At 46.2% G+C, this 21936-nt stretch overlaps 1 pseudogene; it reads right to left on the bottom strand.

The window, feature by feature from the left end:
- Window positions 1-332: 332 nt before the first annotated feature.
- On the bottom strand, window positions 333-21692 carry LOC144783217 (uncharacterized; annotated as a pseudogene).
- Window positions 21693-21936: the final 244 nt, after the last annotated feature.

Here is a 21936-nt window from a genome sequence, read left to right as displayed (position 1 = left end):
TTTTCTGGCCCAAGGGAGAGGAAATAAGATTTTAGTGCTGCCCAGCACTTTAACAGTTGCGCAATGGTTGGGAACAACGTGAGCCACCGTGTTGGGACATGCCGAAACAAAGGCTACCACTCTAGATCCACAAAAGCGAAAAACTCTTTCAACTCTGCTGTCCGCTTTGCGGAAGAAGAGAAATGGCTGTAGATTTTTAGAACAAAGATTTCCACATCCGTTGAAAGTCCATTATCAACATGTTTAGCACAGTTATGCATTATATGGGCAGAACCCTTTGCAGGCATAATGTCTTCATTTGCTCCCTTCAAGAGCTGGAACATAGAATCATGTCAGCCATAGTTGACACTAGCGTTGTCCCCATAGTATGCCGTGCCCTGCTCCATTTTCAAACCATTGATATTTAATGTTGTTGTGATCTGCTGTGCAATAGCTGTAGCAGTCTCTGCTGCATCCTCTGAGAAATCCAGTAGAGTGTAGGCCACACCGGAGGTGAAATTAAAGTGCTGCAACAAAAGTGGGTAGAGTTTAATGTTTCCTTTGTTTGAGGCATCACTGCAAATGGAAAAATATCCATCTTTTAAGTCTTCTTGTGCTTGCTGCAACGATAGAGGTGCAAGCACATTCACAGTGATGCTTGATGCCTTTGTTCAGCCACAGGATGCTTTCATCGCAATGGATGAGTCGGGATACATTACTTTGCTTAGCTTAATGCCACAATCCAGGGAGCAGTAGGTGATGTGATGCTTCACAGTATGGTACACCTGAGTCACCTCTGCAGCTGTGACCTAAAATGTAAAAAAAGAATACACAAAGGTATAAGTACGCAAACAAAAATCTCCATTGGTGAAGAAAACAGTGGCCACCATGGCGCTTAGAACTGCAAATGTAAACTAAAGTGTCAGCTGGTAACCCAAAAGCAATTATGATGTTCTCTTAATATAAACAGAGTGAGAAAAGCACGGGAAAGGCAACCTGACTTGGTAAACACTGCTGCACATTTAAAGAAAGTAACAGAAAATTGTTAGATGGCTCACCTATTCAGTGGGAGTCTTAGAGTATGACAAAGCAAGAAGAGTGTACAAGAATTACATAAAACCTGCGTCACATTATGATAAAGCAAGCAATTACTTTGGATACTTCTGGCTGGAAGCTTGGTTGCAGGTAAGATGAAATTGTGGCCATCTTCGCCCTGCCTGAGGCATTTTTCTTATGCTCTGCTCCTGCCTCATGGGTTTTGATATCACACTCTCTTCCATGGGCAATGTAAAAGTCTTTATTGCCAAGGTTGCACCTGGCTTGTACACAACTTCTGACACCTTGCGGATGTTGCGGTGTGAAAGTTCCCATTCTGGTCTGTAATTCACAAAGCGCTTTTTTGCTCGTTTCTTGGGTGGCTCTTGCATGGAGTTTGCCTGCGATGTAGATGTTGCGTCTAAATATTGCTCGCTATCCGATGTGAAGAATTCCTTCTTTAAAGTCTAGCTTTCTTATGGGATTAAATGAAGGACAATTTCCCCTAAATAGGCATTTTGTTTGGGAAATTATGCGAAGTTCCTACATCTATGGACACTGGTCTTCAAAAAGCTTGGTTTTTTATTGTATTAGTCGATCAAATTTTATAAGCGTCTTAATGTTTCTCTTCTTTGTTACATGCAGCGCCTCAACATCTCGTGTGAACGAATGCAAAGCATTCACGTTATTTCACCATGTGGTAGTAGTCTCAATTCGAGTTGTATGAGTGCTATTGGGGGCACACTCAGGCCTACAAACATTACATGAGTTCATTCTATGGGATCCTAAACATTTGCCACAACCCTCTTGCCTGCCTTCTAATGTTACACAAGTCAATAAGCATAAACCACCAGTTAGCCAACCTTTGGCTTCCAAAAGCAAACCTACTACTTTAGATGAAGAGGTGTACTGCGGAAGCGTGCTACTGGGAGCACAGAACCACTTTCAAAAGCACCTCAGAGTGGTGTCTAAGCGCAGAAAAAAATGTTCAGTAAGGTTGAATAGCGGCCCTAATGTGCACAATCAGCCCAATGCTAGCAGGCAGTTAATCGTCCAACCAGTGACGTAGCATGGGCGGTACAACATTTTCAAAAGAAACAACATTCGTAAGAGTCTCAATACTGGACTGGTGGAAGGGACTCAGGAAGTGCTAACAGTCCACGGGTTAAGGGGTGCAATACTTGCCTTGCCCTGGGCCGTGATAACCCACACTACTCTGCTGGGTACAACCACTTGTAAATATCGAAATGAAGGGGAGTACGTTTCTGTCAGCAGTGGAGCCTACATCTGCCATTACATACAACCCATGCTGGCGCAGCTGACTTGAGAGACAGGAGCACAGTTGTAGAGTCAACTGGTGCTGACATCGCAACCTTTGATACCAAGGGAAAAACTGCAGCTGAGCACACTGCATCCTCTAATACAATTGTCCTGGCCTTAAGGGAACATCTGCACAAGACTAACTATAAGCCGTCAGCACATTCTGTGTCTGACTATCTTGTGGCCACTACATCAGGATGTCTCGGACCAGATGGCCTCGGAGTAGCCGCGTTCCCACTCAAGCCCTGTGCCAGCAGGCAGCTATTGCTGCAACCTCTGGATCTGATACACAGTTGTGATGATCATACCCAAGACGAGCTAGTTCATGTCAATAACGGGGTTCATACCTGCCATAGCAACAAATGCATGTGAGTGGAAGGTATAGTAATTTGTGGTTGTGACATCGGAAATATGATACGGAAAAAGAGTAAAGAAGTTCCCGGGAATCAGGAATATCCTTTATTTACATGCACAGTGGGTGTCTGCAACCTGCAAATGTACCAGCTTCACCAATGCAGCCCTCCATCGATCAAATCACTCCTTAACCTGACTCTTTTCAAGTCTAACTGTATAAACCCTCTATGTGTGATAAGAATCACTCATTCTAAAACATATATGGAGCTATCTTGATTTCTTGTGTGATACACTGTATTGTGTGATACACTGTAGTGAACTATAGTATCCTTCCAAATTTGTATCACTTGTGCATGCCTTAAATACTTGTAGGGCGTTATTTATGACAAAGTGACTCTGTGCAGTACCGCAAGCCATTTGGCAGCACCACACTGAGTCACTTACAAAGGGCAGGGATGTGTCATATCTACAACGATATGACGGATCCCTCTGCTCCTCTCTGCGCTAGTGCACAATTGGCTGCAATGCAGGCACTCTTGCACCATGGTGTAGGGGTGCATGCGTTGCGGGGAGATTGTTTTTGTGCAGGAAGGTGTCCCTTCCAGCACAAAACCAACCATGAGAGGTGATATCCTTTTTCTATGTGTGCTGCAGAAGGCAGCACACATAGAAAGAGAGTAAACTGAGGAAAAATGAAAACATTTCACCTTGTTTCGCCTCCCCTGGGGAGGGGTAACATTCTGACGCATTCCGAGGTTTATGATTTCTCGTAAATCTGGGAATGTGTCAGGTACTATTGATGGTGTGTGTGAATACCCACAGCAACACCCATGGAACGCTCTTTTCACGCAATTTGCTGCGTGTTAGGGGGCCATATTTACAAGGACAGGAAAAGCCACGCAGGTTGGCTTTTCATGTTCTTTTAAGTATTGGGTAGCAAAATGCACCTCTGGTGCCTCACAAACAGTGACGCACCGACGGCGCAAGGGTCTTGTAAATGTGCCCCATTGTCTGCAGCAAACACATCGAATTGTGTCCTTAAACTCTTAAGGAGGGCCAAAGAGGTATTCAAGGCAGAAGATGCAGGGTTCTGATAGGAGGGGGTTGGATTAGCCACAGTGTCATGATTAGGGCTGGGCGTAGTTTGCGTAGCGCCACTACGCACACTACGCAGAATTTTGGAAAATAATGTGTGGAAAACGAGGGCACGTCCTGAGGGTCCGTGTGCCCGGGACAGGGGTCCCTCGTGCCTGGGCAGACTCTCTGATCTCCCCGGCCTGGTTGGGTTGGAAAGCAGGGACCGGCCCGGGGCCTGGGTTTGGGAGCCCCCGTCCTACGGCCTGCCAAGAGTCCATCTGCCCTGGACAAGGGTCCCTGGTGCAGAGCCCCGGAGACCTGCAAGGCTCCCGGGCAGGGGGGGGGGCTCCGGGCCACGGCATGGCAAAGTGCCCGGGACGGGCTCCATGGTACCCGGGCAGTCCTCCCCCGGGCGTCTGGGGCTCCCTCCTTCAGGCCAACGGCATGGCAGAGTGCCCGGGACGGGCTCCATGGGTCCCGGGCAGTCCTCCCCTGGGCGTCCGAGGCTCTCTCCTCCAGGCCAACGGCATAGCTGAGTAACCGGGACGGGCTCCATGGGTCCAGGGCAGTCCTCCCCCGGGCATCCGGGGCTCACTCCTCCAGGCCAACGGCATGGCAGAGTGCCCGGGACGGGCTCCATGGGTCCCGGGCAGTCTTCCCCCGCGTGTCCGGGCCCGAGAGCTCCGGTGGTAATCCCCGTGCCTGCGGCCCAGCCGGGGGGTCCCCGAGCCCCTGAGCCCTGCCCTGCGTGGGCAGGCAGGAGCCCTACCGCGAAGGCTCGGGGTAGGCAGCTGGAAGTTCTTTCTATCCCGGCCATCTGGTCGCACCTTTCCCCTCGGCCATCTGGTCGCACGCAATGCTTTCCAATGGGGCGACCAGATGGCCGGGCTTCCCTGGAAGTTCGGATGAGGTGCCATTCGCCTCCCCGTTCCCAGCAAGGGCTCCAGGAGGACGGGCGCCTCCACGCCCTGGGTCCCCTCCGTCACTCTGTGCGCGAGGGTTCCAAGAAAGAGGGGTAGCCTTCCTCCGGATTACTAGGGGCAGGGTATGCCTGGACACTCCTCCCGGGCTGGCGGTTCTCTGCCGGGGACCAGATGGGCTATGCCTGGGCAACACCTCCCAAGGCGTCCGGGGCTCCCTCCCCCAGGCCAACGGCATGGCAGAGTGCCCGGTACGGGCTCCATGGGTCCCGGGCAGTCCTCCCCCGGGTGTCCGGGGCTCCGACCTCCAAGCCAACGGCATGGCAGAGTGCCCGGGACGGGCTCCATGGGTCTCGGGCAGTCCTCCCCCGGCCATCCGGGCCTGAGAGCTCCGGTGGTCCTCCCCGTGTCTGAGACCCAGCTGGGATCCCCGAGCCCTGCCCTGCGTGGGCAGGCAGGAACCCTACCGCGAAGGCTCAGGGTGGGCAGCTGGGAGTCCTTTCGATCCCGGCCATCTGGTCGCACCTTTCCCCTCGGCCATCTGGTCACACGCAATGCTTTCCAATGGGGCGACCAGATGGCCGGGCTTCCCTGGAAGTCCCGATGAGGTGCCATTCCCCTCCCCGATCCCAGCGAGGGCTCCAGGAGGTCGGGCCCCTCCGCGCTCTGAGTCCCCTCCGTCACTCGGTGCTCGCAGGTTCCAAGAAAGAGGGGTAGCCTTCCTCCAGATTACATGGGGCAGGGTATGCCCGGACACTCCTCCTGGGCTGGTAGTTCACTGCCTGGGGACCAGATGGGCTATGCCTGGGCAACACCTCCCTAGGCACCTGGGGCTCCCTCCTCCAGGCCAACGGCATGGCAAAGTGCCCAGGACGGGCTCCATGGGTCGCGGGCATTCCTCCCCTGGGCGTCCGGGGCTCCCTCCCCCTGGCCAACGGCAAGGCCGAATGCCCGGGATGGGCTCCATGGGTCCCGGGCAGTCCTCCTCCGGGCATCCGGGGCTCACTCCTCCAGGCCAACGGCATGGCAGAGTGCCCGAGATGGGCTCCATGAGTCCCGGGTAGTCCTCATCCGGGGCTCCCTCCTCCAGGCCAACGGCATGGCCGAGTGCACGGGACGGGCTCCATGGGTCCCGGGCAGTCCTCCCCCGGGCCCGAGAGCTCCGGCAGCCCCACCTGCGCCTGAGGCCCAGCAGCCGGGGTCGTGCCCTTCGTGGGCAGGCGGGCGGGCAGATGGGAGTCCTTTTGGTCCCGGCCATCTGGTGGCACCTCTCCCCTCGGCCATCTGGTCGCAACCAATGCTTTCCTATGGGGCGACCAGATGAGGTGCCATTCGCCTCCCGGATCCCAGCCAGGGCTCCAGGAGGTCGGGCGCGTTCGCGCCTAGGGTCCCCTGAACCTCGTGGTGCACACAGCTTCCCAGAAAGAGGAGTTGCTTTCGTCCAGATTACTAGGGACAAGGTAATCTGGGACCCCTCTCGGCCTAGCCGTCCTCAGCCGGCAGCTGGACGGGCCAGGATGCAGCTACAGGCCCAGCCCTGGGTCCGTCCCTGGGCCTGCCACGTGGCTGGATGCCCTGGATGGGGTCCAGCGGGCCTGGGGAGACTCCCCCTGATGGGCTGGGTCCAGGGGCCCCGGGGAGGGCGGCCTTCTCACCCCAGGCTCCATCCTGAGTCCTGCCGAGTGGCAGAGTGCCCGGGACGGGGTCCGGAGTGCCCGGGGTGGTGTCCCCTGCGCCTCAGGGCTGGGAGCCCCAGCTGGGTTCAGTGGCCCAGCCGGGCCCTGGGTCAGGTGCTCGGGCCCTGGGCCCTGTCCCACGGCCTGCCGCACTGACAAAGGCCTGTGACGGGGTTCCGTTGTGCCCGAGGAGCCTCCCCTTGCTTGGCTGGGTTCAGGAGCTCCTTCCGGAGCCCTCAGGAGCACCGGGGAGGGTGGCCTCCCTACCCCGAGCTCCATCCTCGGTCCTGCCGTGTGGCAGGGTGCCCGGTATGGTGTCCGGCGGGCCTGAGGAGGCTTCCCCTACGCCTCTAGGTCTGGGAGCCCCAGCTGGGCCCCGGGTCGGGTGCTCCGGCCCTGGGCCCCGTCCCCTGGCCTGCTGCACTGCCAAAGGCCCGGGTCGGGGTTCCGTTGTGCCCTGGCAGCCTTTCCTTGCTTGGCTGGGTTCAGGAGCACCTCCCCACCCCGGGCTCCGTCCTGGGGCCTGTCGCGTGGCAGGGTGCCCGGGACGGGGTCCGGGGGGCCCGGGGAGGCGTCACCTGCGCCTCCGGGAGCCCTGGCTGGGTCCAGGGGCCCAGCTGGGCCCCGGGTCGGGTGCTCGGGCCCTGGGCCCTGTCCCCCGGCCTGCCGCACTGCCAAAGGCCCGGGTCGGGGTTCCGTTGTGCCCGGGCAGCCTCTCCTTGCTTGGCAAGGTTTAGGAGCACCGGCCGGGGCCCCTGAGGGCCCGGGGAGGGCGGCCTCCCCACCCCAGGCTCCGTCCTGGGTCTTGCCGCATGGCAGGGTGCCTGGGACGACGTCTCGAGGGCCCGGGGAGGCGTCCCCTGCGCCTCCGAGCATGGGAGCTCCGGCTGGTCCAGGGGCCCAGCTGGGCCCCAGGTTAGGTGCTCCGACTCTGGGCCCAGTCCCCCGGGCTGCTGCTCCACCAAGGGCCCAGGACAGGGGTCCGTCGGTCCCGTGCAGGCCTCCCCTGCTTGTCAAGCTGTCCGCGGGCCCCGGGTCGGAGGGCCTGTCGGGTCTCCCCTGCAGCCTCCATGGCTGGGGCCCAGCTGGGGTCCTGGGCCTCCTGTCCTCCATGCCCCTGCGCCCGCTCACTCTTTCGTTGGGGCACAGGGTGACCAGACAGCTTCCTGCCCAACGGGGTCGCGGGTCCAAATATACTCTTGCTCGAACCAATGCACATACAGACAGGCCACGTCCCCACCATGCAGAATATTCTCAAAATGGTCAAAATGATCTGAGAGACATTCAATACATCTGCTTGGCAGCTAAGTTCATGCTCTTGTGACAATATTTAGAGCTTTATTTTGGCATCATTAGAGCTAAAAATTGATTTTCCTCCCTGAAATTTGTATGGTCACTGCTTTGATATTTGAGCGAAATAGCCAGATAAACAGCTGCCTCATCATTACCATTGTCAAGGTCCACAAACACTGCTGAATGGCTTTGCACCAAAGACTCTTAGGGCCATATTATCAAGAACGGTGATAACATTATCACCGCTTTAGCAGCAGGAAACTGCTGCTAAAGCGGTGATAAGGGGCTTGATAATATGCCCTTGAGAATTTCCATAGAAGCCCAGGTTTGATGTCCTTCACACCAGAACCTGGGCTTCTATGGGAACTCTCAAGGGCATATTATCAAGCCCCTTATCGCCGCTTTAGCTGAAGTTTCCTGCCACTAAAGCGGCGATAATGTTATCGCCGTTCTTGATAATATGACCCCTAGAGCCTTACCTATGAATCTGTATACTTGTAAACCCATCAGTGCCATAAAGAATTATTGGTATTGCTTTGCTTCTATTGATAGCTGCATTCTGAAGCCCTGTTGGGGACCCTACAAACCATCAAATACAATGAGTGTTAAATAAGCTTGTCATCTCAATCACAAACGATTCTTAAAGAGGGCATAATTTGTCTGTGATTGTTGAACATCTTTGAGAGATATTAAACACATCTCTTTGGTAGTCACACCCATAATTAAAGTCGGGAACTTGTGACATTATTCTGATCTTATTATTGTTATCGCTAAAGATAAAAATTGGTGTTCCCCACTGAAAACTGTATGATCAAAGCTTTGATTATTGAGTGAGACGTCTTAATAAATGGGGTCACTCAATATCACAAGAAGCATATCGGGCCCGATTCACAAAGGTAAATTGAGACGAAAGTCTAACTTTATTACTTTTAATATTCACAAAGGGCGTTTATTACTCGTAAGTGCAACTTACATCTCTTTTATCTCTGTGAATCGGGCCATCGTGTTTTATGGGTGAAAGTTTAGGAGTATGTAGCCAATCGCTACGGTCAGGCCTCTAGTGGAGATTGCCTGCAATATCAGGATCTGTACGTTTTTCAGTCTATCAATGAGAGAACATGATGTTAAGAGAGACTGGTTTTCCAAAGGTTTAGTAAGGTTTTCAGTCCATCAGTCAGCCTACATGATGCCCATAGATACTTTGAGTTTCCAAAGAATTAAGAGGTGGAGCTGTTCGCAGAGGTAGAGAAATTGGGTGGGAGCTCCTGTGAGCTCAGCAATGTCTATGTATCTTCTTAATTCCCCAATTACCTCCCCATTTATTTACTTCAATACCTTCACAAAAATGAATACTTGCCTTCGTTTCAGCCTCTAAGAAATAAAGAAGAGTGTCCCTGATGATGAACAGTGTGGACCAGGGGAACAGTACTCTATCAAAACAAAAACTATTCCCGCCTGCCCCATCAGATTTCAAAAATGCTCATTGGTCTACAATATTTTAAAGTTATACATCAAACATTTCAATGCAGAACCCAAATTACATCCAAACATATAACTTTTTATTTATTCATATATAAATGTAACTATTTATATATTTGTTAACTTAATAAATTAATCAATGGTCACGAATGCATCAATATCCTATCCAACTCATTGACTCATCAAATCTCCCCTACCTCGCACACTTGACCCCAAGTTAACTCAATCAACTATCACACTCATTCATTCTACATTCATACCATATACACCCACCCAACTAAAGTATCAAAAAGAGTCCCTGGGCCTAGCACTCACAGAGTTAATATGTTCTAAACAATTTATTATGAATCGTTTCCCTTACTTAATAATTTACATAATCATGATTTAATCACATTTACATATTATCATCCTATAAATGCCTTAGATGTTGTCCTTCTCATTAATCTTCAAATAATTATTATCATAATCGAATCTGCTAGGTCTTAGTGCTGTGCCAACACGCGATTCGGTTTGAGACTACTCTTCAGTCATAGCCTTCTTCAGGGCACACTGTAGATGTTCATCATTTAAAATTGTGCAAAGAGGAACTTGAAGAGGGCGGGAAAGCAATGGATATACAATTATTTATTGTTAAAAAGACATAAGGCTCAAAAACTACTTTACATTAATTTATATACTGCCACCTCCTTTCATGTGTGCACTCGGCATTAGTTAATCCGAAGGATCGATAGAAAACCACCACTGTATTAAACCGTGATATCATCCATGTAAAACTCACCACCAACCTAGTTCACACCCAAGGTAATCACCTCAACACAAAATAATATGGGTGTGAGCACACTTTTCTTCTTAGCACTCTGTGGTCGTGACATCACACTACAAACTTCTATTCATACCTTTATCAAACCTACATATGGTTTTATAAAATTACAGCATTCCAGAGGAAAACAAACTCCGCAGATTTATCCATTGAAATGTTAAGGTGAATAAAGAGACAAATACTAAAGACAGGTATTAATATATTGTCTTAAGCATTAGTTCACCTGATGCCTGGTCCAACCGGCAACAGATAATCTCATATTAAAATTAGTCGTACCTTCACTGAAACCACAATCCTGCCTCAGAGGACTTGATCCTTTGCCAATAGATTCCAACCAGCTGAGAAAAATCAATTGATATGACGCTGGTCCAAAACATTTCACATCTAGTCACAAGCCCTGTATTAGCTAACATCTCAATAGACAACTCTGTAATCAGAAATCCACAAAAATAATCAGAAATTAATTTTGATACACCGAAGAAGTGACCCCAACTCTAATCTTCTTTCTACATTCTAAGTAATGCAACACATGCGGGTGGAAAACCTAGCCTCTCGTTACATGTAGTGGCCTTACACACCAAAAACATGGAGTATGTTAGATAAACATATTTCAATACAGTGATAGCCCAAAAACCCACCATAGCTCTTGATATGATACTGCATTACTATACCATCTGTGTGAATCCAGTAAACTCACATAATGGGCTGTATAAAAAATGGGTCCAAAAAAACCAATCACCACATCCTCCCCCCAAACCTACTCTTACCTTGCTGTTCTCCAATTTTCAATCAGTACGACAGCGGCCCCAGAATGGCAGTATGAGGGGTAGATACTGCCATCACTCACCACTAAATCTGCCCATGCTGATCCCACGAAGCTCGCGTGGACCAGCGATTACAACACACATGAGTATGAGGGGTCTACCAAGGCCCCCATCTTGTAGTGAATTCTTTGCATGTCTAAGTACAGCCCAACTAACCGCAATAACGCATTGTGGTACTGACGCCGATGTCTTCACATACCCCCAACCAGTGCTCACAACAACAAACAAAGAGCTTGCCACATAAAGTAAAGAATGAGAAATCCACAGTTCTCTCCAGTCTGATGTAGCTAAATCCTCCACAAGGCACACTGAAATCATCGCTGTATTTCAGCCCAATACAAGTAGCGCAAATGTAGGGTATATACTACATAGTATCAGAGAATATTGAGCCCAAACTAGAAAAAAATCCATGAGACCCCTGTTAATATACACGGAGAAGCCACTACGAAAAAGTTCATTTTCCTAAGCCTGGATAGATTTTTAAAGAAACCAAAAATCTTTCCTAATGAGTGGCATATTCCTATGGAATAACCTCATTAAGACCTTCTTTGTAAGTTCCCAGTGTGAATATCCATTACATTTCACTTTTTTTTGGGTTTGGGGGTGCCAAAGGGAGGCAAGACATTATTAAACAAAATAAACATTATTGGTATGATTAAAGTACCAATCCATACACTAGAGTTTAAGTGATTAAAGGAGACAGTCAGACTTCAACATCACTGGCAGCACAAGTTGATTCCACTAGTTACTAACATTCGTCACATGGGCCCAAGCCTCAGCAAGTGTGCATGAGGACAATAATGCAAAATAACCAATGGTATTATCTAATTCTCCACATTAAGCCCAGAGGAAGTTGTCCCCAAGAAAAGGCAGGACACTGGAGGATTAAAACAGATATTCTGCGTTAATCCACATTGTATGGGAACACCATATGGCCTTACTGGTAATCATGAGGTAAATCTGCATCCTGCAATTAGCAATCTGTAATCACTACTGCTTGCTGTAATGTAGGCTCTTATGATGCACATCTGCTGATCTGCACCATAGAGCTCTCACAGTGCACATTTATCCTAATTTGCAGAATACACTGGCATCCTGGCACTGACAAATTAAGTGTGCTCTCAGAAATCGACTGTTTTAGTTACAGGATGTGTTGAAATGTCATTACTGTTTTTTACAGCCTGCTTCACAACTTCAAATAATGACAAAACAACTCAGCTTCTGATCTCTTTGGGAAGGTCCTCCAGTGTTTTATAGCTTGCCTCCACCACCCCTCACTTGTCCTGCATTATTTGTTGTTCATCCCGTCCCGCGCTGACGCATGCCTTCATGCACTCTCCCTCCTATCCCGCGTTGGCCACGTCATAGCACTTTTTTTCCTAATTTTTGGCCGTGCTGCTGTACAACATTGCTAAAACACATTGGCAAAGCCAATAGCTCTATTTGCTTTGCCACTGCTTGTTAGGGACTACATATGTTTTGCAGCACCAAAGCTATCTCTTAAGCTGATAATGAAATCAAAAGAAGTGTGCTCCAGAGTACTTCTTAAATAGGAATGGAGTGGCTGGAAAAAATAATGCACTTTTTTACTTTTTTGTAAATTATTTGAGAAGTCAAGAAAACGAATCCTAATACGTTTATTGCGAAAGTACAAGTTTAGACAATGTAGACCAGCTGTGATTTTCCTTCAATAACTACATTCCTTAGAAATCTGTTTAGCAGTTTCTACATTTGAATGGCGCACTGTTTTTATATGTAATAAATTAGGGGGCTATTGATTTATTTATTGATGGAAACTTTTGTAGCTATATACGACAGGGTAACTATGAAATATTTTTATATGTAATGGTTTTATATACTTTTTTATGACGATGTGTACTGCTGTTTTTTGCTTTTATGGTTCTGATAAAGAAACAGAATAAAGCTTAAAGGAAGAAAGAATTGCACTTTTCAAACGATGGAACGTTCAAAGGGCATCAAAATGAACGGTAGCAAGTTTAAAACAAGCATTGGCAAAGCCAATTGATCTGGCTTTTGCTGCCAAGCGTTTTCTGTCGTGATGCGTGTTTCCTTAGATTTTTCATTTTTTAGTAAAGCTTAACAAAAAACATATGCATGCATATGGATCACTGGTTGTGAAAGTATTTTGTTATATTTTACTGAAAACAGTTCAAATCATCGCATGTGCATACATTGGTAGCTAATTTGAAATTCGTTTTAGTAAACCACAACCAAAACCATTCACTATGCTTGCAGACGTGTATGCCCATGCGGTCATTTATAAATGTATTTGGAGAATAATAAATAATAAAAGCTCTAGAAGCTCAGCAGCAGTGTGCAAGGAATTTTGAAGAAGAAATTCCAAGATAGGATAATATAAAAGCAAATATTGTTTGTGAGCTCTAACATTAAAGTGAACTATTTTCTGTGTGGATGAAGACATTGTTCCATCAGCAGAATGCCACCATTTATTTAGAAGGGAAACAATGGCTGAATTGGGGGTGACCTATTGAATCATGCAGTGGTAGTTGAAAGCAAAATGTTAATGACATTATGTCAGGCCAGCAGTAAAAATTGGTGATTAAAAGCCCCTGGATGTTTTAAGTATGCATATGAATGTATTTTTAAGGATTTCTTTGGAAAAACACATCTTGCTTCCACCCTACAATTCATACACCACCGGAAAATCGGTCAATCCACCTCAGCCATTGGCTCTGTTGCACTGTGACCAACCACATTTTTAGGTCTCGCCTAAGAAGTGCTTGCGCTGTCTCTTCAAGACATGCTATATTCAGGATATGTGAATAAAGATCCACTTACTTCCCACCCATCTTTTAAAATGGCTCTTGTTTTTGTCCTGTGTAAATGGTGGCTTTTCATTGGTCATTAGGCTTTGTAGTCCCTCCTAAGTCCCGCCTTGTCTCTTCTTGTAACCTCCCATGAGGACACCCCCTATTACATGTTTTGTTAAACCCTAGGTTTTAAATACACGTTCAAGGCACTGCTTTCTTAAAGGCCTTCAGACTAGATTGGCAGTGATTACTTTACTCGCTAGCACATCTCAAATTTATATTAGACCTTCTATAAATTTCCCTTCATCAGCTCCACATAGAGTACAACCTAATCTGGAATTAATATAATAATTGTTTCGTCACATTTCAAAGCGACTTATTGTATTTGTACTGTGTGCTTATAGTCGTTGCTTATGAGAAACAAGGCTGGCAGTAACTGCGTCTCTTTTACTGCCAGCCTTGCTGTTCATAAGGCAGGACTATAAGCACAAAGTGTGTGTTTAGGCACAGCTTGCAGGTTTTCAAAACACATAAATAAAAGACTATGTCATTTACAATGGAAATAGCTCAAATTCTCGAAACGCGAGACCTATTGCATTACAAATGCTTGTTGATGATCTGATGTGGAAATCTGCTGAAAGACAAGTTAACTTATGTGGCAAGTTAGGTGGAGCCAGTATTTACATACTTAGGGCTTGATTTAGAGTTTGGTGTTCAGGGTAGTCCACAGCAGAGGCAGCAGAGTACCCTCTCCGTCAAACTGAAAAACAGTTCTCCTCATTTAGGGTAGGGTTTGATCTTCACTATGTTGTTGACGGGGAATGCACTGCCGACATACATCTCCAACGGCCTGACAGAGTAATGGCCGTCAGAGGTTTTGCCATTTGTCCACCTGCTCTATTTAAAGTGGGCTGACACATGACAAGTTTTCACTGTCCATCACTGCCAAGGGGCAGTGAAATCTGCAAAACTACCCCCAAGGCATGGGAGAAAACTCCAGTGGCAAGGGGGTCATTCCTTTTTTTATTTTCAAAAACAAAATCTTGCTGTGGGATTTTGTTTTCTGAAAATTAAAAGAAGCATTAAAGTTTGCCATCTGGCTCCGTCATGTTGACGGAGCCGTCTGTCCAACGTACAAACCATTGACAGGAACTGCTATGATGGTGGTTCCTGCCAATGCAAGAGATGTCCTCTGGGCAGGCAGACATCTTTAAATTTGGCAGGTAGGTACTCCCTCAGGGCAATGAAGTACTTAACTCCGCAAACTCCAGCCTACACAGAACACCGCAGCTAGACTTGTCCTCTGCATCCCTCGATAAGAACACATCACCCAACACCTGCAAGACCTCCACTGGCTCCCTGTTGAGAAGAGAGTAACATTCAAGATACTCACCCACACCTTCAAATGCCTCCACAACACCGGACCCCAATACCGAAACGAGAGAATCTCCTTCCACGTACCTAAAAGAAACCGCCGATCCACCGACCTCACCCTCGTAGAAAGCTTGCGCATCCGCAGAGCTAGAACGGGAGGAAAAGCATTCTCCTACATCGCGGCCAAGTACTGGAACAAGCTCCCGATCGACATCAGACACGCCCCCTCTCTGAACATCTTCAGGAAGACCCTCAAGACCTGGCTCCTAGACTGAATGGAGCTGCTTACTCCCCCCCTCCCTCCCCCCTGTGCCTTGAGACCCTCACGGGTGAGTAGCACGCTTTACAATTCCCTGATTGATTGATTGACCCTGATGGAGTAAATCCCATCCGCGAAACTCAAAACAGGCCCTTAGTCAGTACTTAATTTGTAAACTAATAAGTGCCAGGGCCCTGACCAGGATGCCACTGCAGCTTAAACCACCCACTGTCCCGTCATCGCTGCCAATGACTGTACCAAAACAACTACTAACCATCTCTCTCACCTGCAAGTGCACCAGTTCAGATTATTCCAGGTCCCCAAAACTAAAGGAATGGCTGGGGAGGCAGGTATTAGTATTTTTTTTTATGTATATTTTATTCATGAACAACCATTGTTCTGCTCATCTCTAAACTAGATGAGCAGTGCCACCATGTGGCAGAGTGTGATAATTGTGGTGATGATATTTAAGTGCCTGCCGGTGCCGAGTACCGGAAACCACCAACTCAAAATAAGCACTGCCCTAAGTCCTTTATTATTTTTAGCAGTTCTTTTGTGTTCAAATGATGACTTCAGGTTACAGGAATTCAAATGCAATGACTACCTGCTCTTTATGCTCAAAAGAACCTTATTTTCAAGTGATATGAATGTAAACTAAAACTAGTGCCCACGCTCTTTATTTTAATGGCATATGCTACTAATAAAAATAAATAAATAACTATAGCGCCAACTTGCCATGGCTATACCTATTAGCTTTCCCAATGCTTGTTGTAATGGCTTAAAAGGGGATAAGACAGAAATTAAAATGCTTTGTATTTAATCTTTGAATTGGAGAAATTGGGCAATAAAACTTATTGGCAAGAGTGCAAAACTGACTGAAATTAAACTATTCGGTTATAACCATATCCCAAGAAGTGTGTTCTTGTGATAAAATATATCCTTGTAACATCCTGCCCCTTCCTTTCAAAATCAAACAGGACATGGTTTCTCAGCTACACAAACAATGTTGGTTAGTAATAACAATTTTTGCTATAAACACATGGAAGAGGGGCTATGGGAGTTGGCCTAAAAATACAAGCACTTCTATAGAGTGATTGAATACAACTAAAAAATGGTTTTAAAAACAGGAGCAGTGGAATAACACAAGTACTTGGTCCATGCTCCAGGGGAGGGCCAAAAACAAGAAAAGGCACATTTGAGACTGCCTGAGGAACATCAACCTAAAGTGAAGAGGACACATCCAAAACCAGAAAAATAGAAGAGAAGGATATTCAAAAGAAGGCATGTGTCAGACGTGGGGTGTTTGGACAAGATTTAAAGTCCAAAATATCATGTCGACACAATATTGTGTCAAGAATATCGAGGCCAAGAATATTACAAAGGTAAGTTTCTATGGGTATGCAAACTTTTATTATACTTAATTCCACATATATGTACCTTGACAATATATAAATATCATCAATGTACGTAGATGTGGAGTTAAGAATAGTAAATCTATACTTACTTATTTGCAATTACCTTCTCAAAAGTTTGATATTCGATATTTTTGACACAATATTCTGTCAACAAAATATTTTTGTCCTCCGTATTCTGTCAGCGATCCAGAGGTGGTTCGTTGTGGTTTAATCTTCTGTAGATATGCATTTTGTTGGTTCTAAAGTGATCTATTGCTGTTCATCTGTTCTTTAAAGTTAGATGTTCATTGTTGCTTCTATATTATAGTCAGACCCACCAATAAACCATAAATGTGACCTCCATTCTTCCTGTTGTTAAGGTTCAGAGTCCATGTTGAAGAATAAAACTAAAAGAAAGCATCTCTCTAATCCAAGTCAAATGAGTCCTGAATAGCATGCACCCTGAAGAACTATGAACTATGTTGATTCAGATTACTTCTTTTATAAATGTATGGTTGACTTGTTTTAGACTTGAATGCTAAGTGCTGTAGGCCCATGTTCTTCTCTTGGCAGTGCTAGCAGGAGCATGCAGGGAGTAGCTGTCAATAATATTTTCTAGATCATGGTGAAAAGCCGTGAGCAGTCATGATCTAATTTGGGCAAGTACAAATGATACCTTAGCGATAGATGGTTAGTTTATTATGTGCTTCCGTTCTTGGGTTATTTGTTGGTTATCAGACCTTAAGGTGTCCAGCATCTATTTACGTTTTTTGATTGAGTTTGGATTTTAAAAGTATGCATCGTTTATATATAGGCTATCCTGTTTTAGGTCTAAACCTACAATAACCGATAAAACCTCACTGACAGGAAAACAACCCTCAAAACGTAAACGTTTAAACTGATAAATACCTGCATTTTGTTTCTTCCTGAAGGGATCAACACAATGTAACTTTGTCATATAAGTTAGCAGCAAGAAAGTTCAGTCTAAGATTACGCTCCTTGTGTTTTGTTGTATATGGATGCCACTAAAATAGTGTTTCTTCTCCCTTTTTTTCTGTCAGTTTTGGATTAAAGGTGCAGGGTTTAAAAAGCATATTTTAAGTCTGATCTAATGGATGTATGATAGTACAACGCGATCATTTTGACCGCGGTACTTTACATCGCGGATTTTACAACGCAAGTCGTTACAACGACTTGCGTTGGAGGGCGCGGATTGAGGATTATTATAATTTTATATTCCAACACCAGTCCACGTAACAGTAGGGAAGGTGTTGGAATATAAAATTACAATATTCCTTAACCAACAGCGCCATCCAGGCCAAGTCGTAGTAACGACTTGCGTTGTAATGGCAGCGTGGTAAAGGTTGTGCGGTGTAAACCCCGCGTTCTAAATGACGTTTACCGATCTAATTAGCTGATACACTGTAAAGAATCTGGAGGTATTTAAATAATGTTTGATCTTTTGGTAGTGTTTAATCTTTCACTGATTGGTGAAACAGCTGGTGCATAAGTATCTTGGCTAATATGTACTATCACATTTACCCACGAACAAAGAATGGGTGAAATATTTTGAAACATTAGCTGCCTATACTAACAAGTCTATATTGATAGCATGTCAACTGCCAAACACCACAGGCTTTAAACATTCAATACAGAGTGTAGTGGCAGGTACCTGTGAAAGTAGTACTGTCAATACGCACATGAGATCGTGGTGAAAACATGACACAAGACTTTCCACACACCAACAACATTCATAGCTGCAAGGAATGCCACTATTGTGCGTGTGATAACTTAAGGTAATCCTGGCTTTGTACTCAACTGCACTGCTGGTGCTTTTGAAGCCATAGTTACTATAGTTACAGTAACATTTCAATTCCCAGAATACAATGTGATGTCTGTTAAAAGGTGATAACTGACTGAAAGTGAGACATTTGCTGCAGGGACACTTGGCAGCTATGAATGTTCACACAACAGCAGCATCACAACTTTAATGTAGTCAAGCAAAGAGTCCTGAAAAGCAGCAGCGAGCATGCTTAAGGCATCATGTGTCAGGTGTCCTAGAATGCGGGGATACACATTAATCTGGTGTCATTGAAAATGTTAAAGGTTTCAGCATGGTATTATGGTGCTGGCAGGGTTGAACACACCTACAATGTTATACTATTCAGTAAGGAGTAGGTGACCCCCAACTGTGTCTATGAATATGTTAATTAAAACATTTGAATATAGCACTCTTAAATTTTTTAATCCACTACAAGTCCTGTAAAGCAGACAGAGTTACAGCAGGTAATGAGATTTGACAAAGGATAATGAGATGTGAGGGAGGATAATGAGATGTGAGAGAGGATAATGAGATGTGAGAGAGAGTGCAATGCACAGACTTTCTATGCTTAAAAGAGTCTAACATAAGTCCATTGGACACACTGCTAATGGGAATACATTAAATACCCTGCATTAATTCCCTTTATATTAATTGTTTTCTTTATTACAATCACTGCCAAAAACAACATGTCTTGTAGACACTGCATAAACATAGATTTTGTCTATTTTGGGGGTTGGGCAGCTGAATAAACACTGATAAGCACTGATTTCAAAAGGTTTGGATAACAGCACTGAAATCCACAAACATAAACAACGAAAACAGGACAGTCTATTTATATACTTTATAAACCATGTGGTCTTTGGTAGCTAATGTCTGCAAATCCATCTGCCCTAGAAGATGGCCCAGTTGCGTCATTGAAACTTTTCTTTTCAGATATGTATACAAATCTAAGATTTTTCAAAATCAGAGAGTGTGGTTGTGAGGTCCAAAAACTACCACGAGGGAGGTGCATAGTTGTGGAATTTATTGCAAAACAGGGTTCACGTTAGTTGTAATCATTTTGTTATACCACAGACCTCATGGAAAGCAAAGACATTTTATTGTTTAGTATTAATGCCTTGGTAGTAACAAATGAATATCTTCTAATTTTGTTTTTCGTGATAGTGGATACCATATCATTCAGAACCAGTAAGGATTCTTCATTATTTAGCTATTTGAAAGGTGGTTCTGTCTTTGAATAGAGCATGCGCGGTCCTCATCATGTCAGATAGTTTAGTGTCGGAAAACATTTGCCAACTTAATACCTTGTAGCCCTGTCCTAAGTCTCAGTTTATGTAGCAATATTCTGGGCTTCTTGTTTTTCCAAAATAACTTGGAAATCAACCCATCAGTGGAATTGAAAAAATAATTGGACAAGAATATAGAGTGGACGCCCTATGGGAATGGAATGTTCCTGACAGGGGGTCTCTAAAGTGGGATCGACATGTTTCGTGCCTAATTGTTCCTAGGGAATCGGTTGCCACTCCATCAGGACCTATGTGAAATATTAGTGCACAAATGAAGAAACAGGCTTCAAGACTATTGGGAAGTTGCCTGTTATGGGGCCCTAGTAGTTCTGTACTGGGCGGAGTTGACACCTGTGGTGAAATTGAGAAAACAAAAACAGGATTTGTAGGGTTGGAGAATCGAAAAACATGGGGCGGGAAGCAGGGGGAAGCTTAATAAAAAACTACAATGGATCAGTGGAATGCCGTAGCCCCTGAATAGAGGCACTCATTGTAAGCTGTACCAGTAGTATGGAGGCATATTCATGTTATACCGGTATCACAGCAAGTCAGTAGAATCATAAACATGAGGTCAATTGTAAAGTACCCTCTATGTTGAATCATCCTCTATTGTAATTCAAATGAGTCGTAGGTACTGTAAAGTCAATCAAATGTGTCCTCCTGCAGACGAGTGTGGGACACATGGCCAACTTTGTTAGAGTTAAAACGGAGGAGGAAGGACAGGAGAAGCCACATCATGCAAACAACAATCGGAGCAATAAAAATGGGCAGGTAACCCATAAAGAAACAGAATTCAATTATTTTGGTTAGCTAGTCGGCGCGGGGTTATTTAAAAACCACAAAGCAAACGGCTGTACACGTATGTGGTAGGGACTTAATACGTGTTCTTTCATACCTTCATGTAACTATATGCCACAAAGCTGATGCGTCTATGCGACTATGCCCCTTGTTTGCCTTGTTTGTAGTGTGTATAAACAAACGGACACAATCACATCTGTAGGCGGTACGGCGCTGTTGGATTACCCCAATACATCATGTTGACTAAAATGATAGTGAGAAACACACTTGGTAGCCAGTAACGTACTCGTATTTTAGATTGTCAAACGTACCCGCCTCGAGGTTGCGGGGATTGATTATAGTCATCGCATTTGTTTTCCGGCAAGAGTATCAACCAAACTTTTACGATTATTTCACTTGACAAGTAGAATAATTTCACATGACAAGTAGAATGGAAACAAAAGTGGATTGTGGGGGAATATTACCGTATTGTTACTCACCCGCCGTTCAGGAACTAGGGCCCGACTGGGTTGGCAAGGAGCACAATGTTGCTCCACTCCTTTGAGAGAAAGGAGAGTTAAGTTAATACGGTTAGAATGAGAGCTTGCCATTCTTGGTCCCGCTGAATTGCTAGCGGGCGCGAGACCTTCGAGAGCGCTTCCAGGCGCTGTGTTTTACTGAGGCGCAATTTCGCAGCGCGTTTTAAAAGAAACTCGCTTTTTATCTGGTATATTGTTTATTTTGTGTATTTGTGCCTTTGAACTTGAGCGCCCTCACTTGCACTATAATCGTTGACTCACCGCGTTTTTGCGGGTCCCGGTCTCCTGTGGGCTGGCTGTGGGAGCCTTGGCTTCAGTGGCGGCCATATTGGGTGTGGGGCCCGGGTGAGGCGGTCTAGTGGCGCAGGCGACGGCCAGTTTATTAAGGAGGCAGTTCTGAAGGCTCGCCCTTGCCATTCTTGGTCCCGCTGAATTGCTAGCGGGCGCGAGACCTTCGAGAGCGCTTCCAGGCGCTGTGTTTTACTGAGGCGCAATTTCGCAGCGCGTTTTAAAAGAAACTCGCTTTTTATCTGGTATATTGTTTATTTTGTGTATTTGTGCCTTTGAACTTGAGCGCCCTCACTTGCACTATAATCGTTGACTCACCGCGTTTTTGCGGGTCCCGGTCTCCTGTGGGCTGGCTGTGGAAGCCTTGGCTTCAGTGGCGGCCATATTGGGTGTGGGGCCCGGGTGGGGCGGTCTAGTGGCGCAGGCGACGGACAGTTTATTAAGGAGCGATGCTTACGCGCAGCGGTCACGCGCAGCGGTTGCGCCGGATCACAGCCGGAGTCACGCCAGAGTCCAGCCCGTCTGCGCCCGTCAGCGTCCCGGGGGCGGGCGGGGCGGCGGTCGGGGCTTTTCCATCGTCTGACTCCGGCATTGTGTCTTCTCGGCGCCATTATACATCTGGTGAGTT

This window comes from Lissotriton helveticus, chromosome 9 (assembly GCF_964261635.1).
Source record: "Lissotriton helveticus chromosome 9, aLisHel1.1, whole genome shotgun sequence".
In the NCBI taxonomy this organism is placed as follows: domain Eukaryota; kingdom Metazoa; phylum Chordata; class Amphibia; order Caudata; family Salamandridae; genus Lissotriton; species Lissotriton helveticus.
The sequence above is the reverse complement of the archived record's forward strand: the minus strand, read 5'-3'. Positions and strand labels throughout refer to the sequence as shown.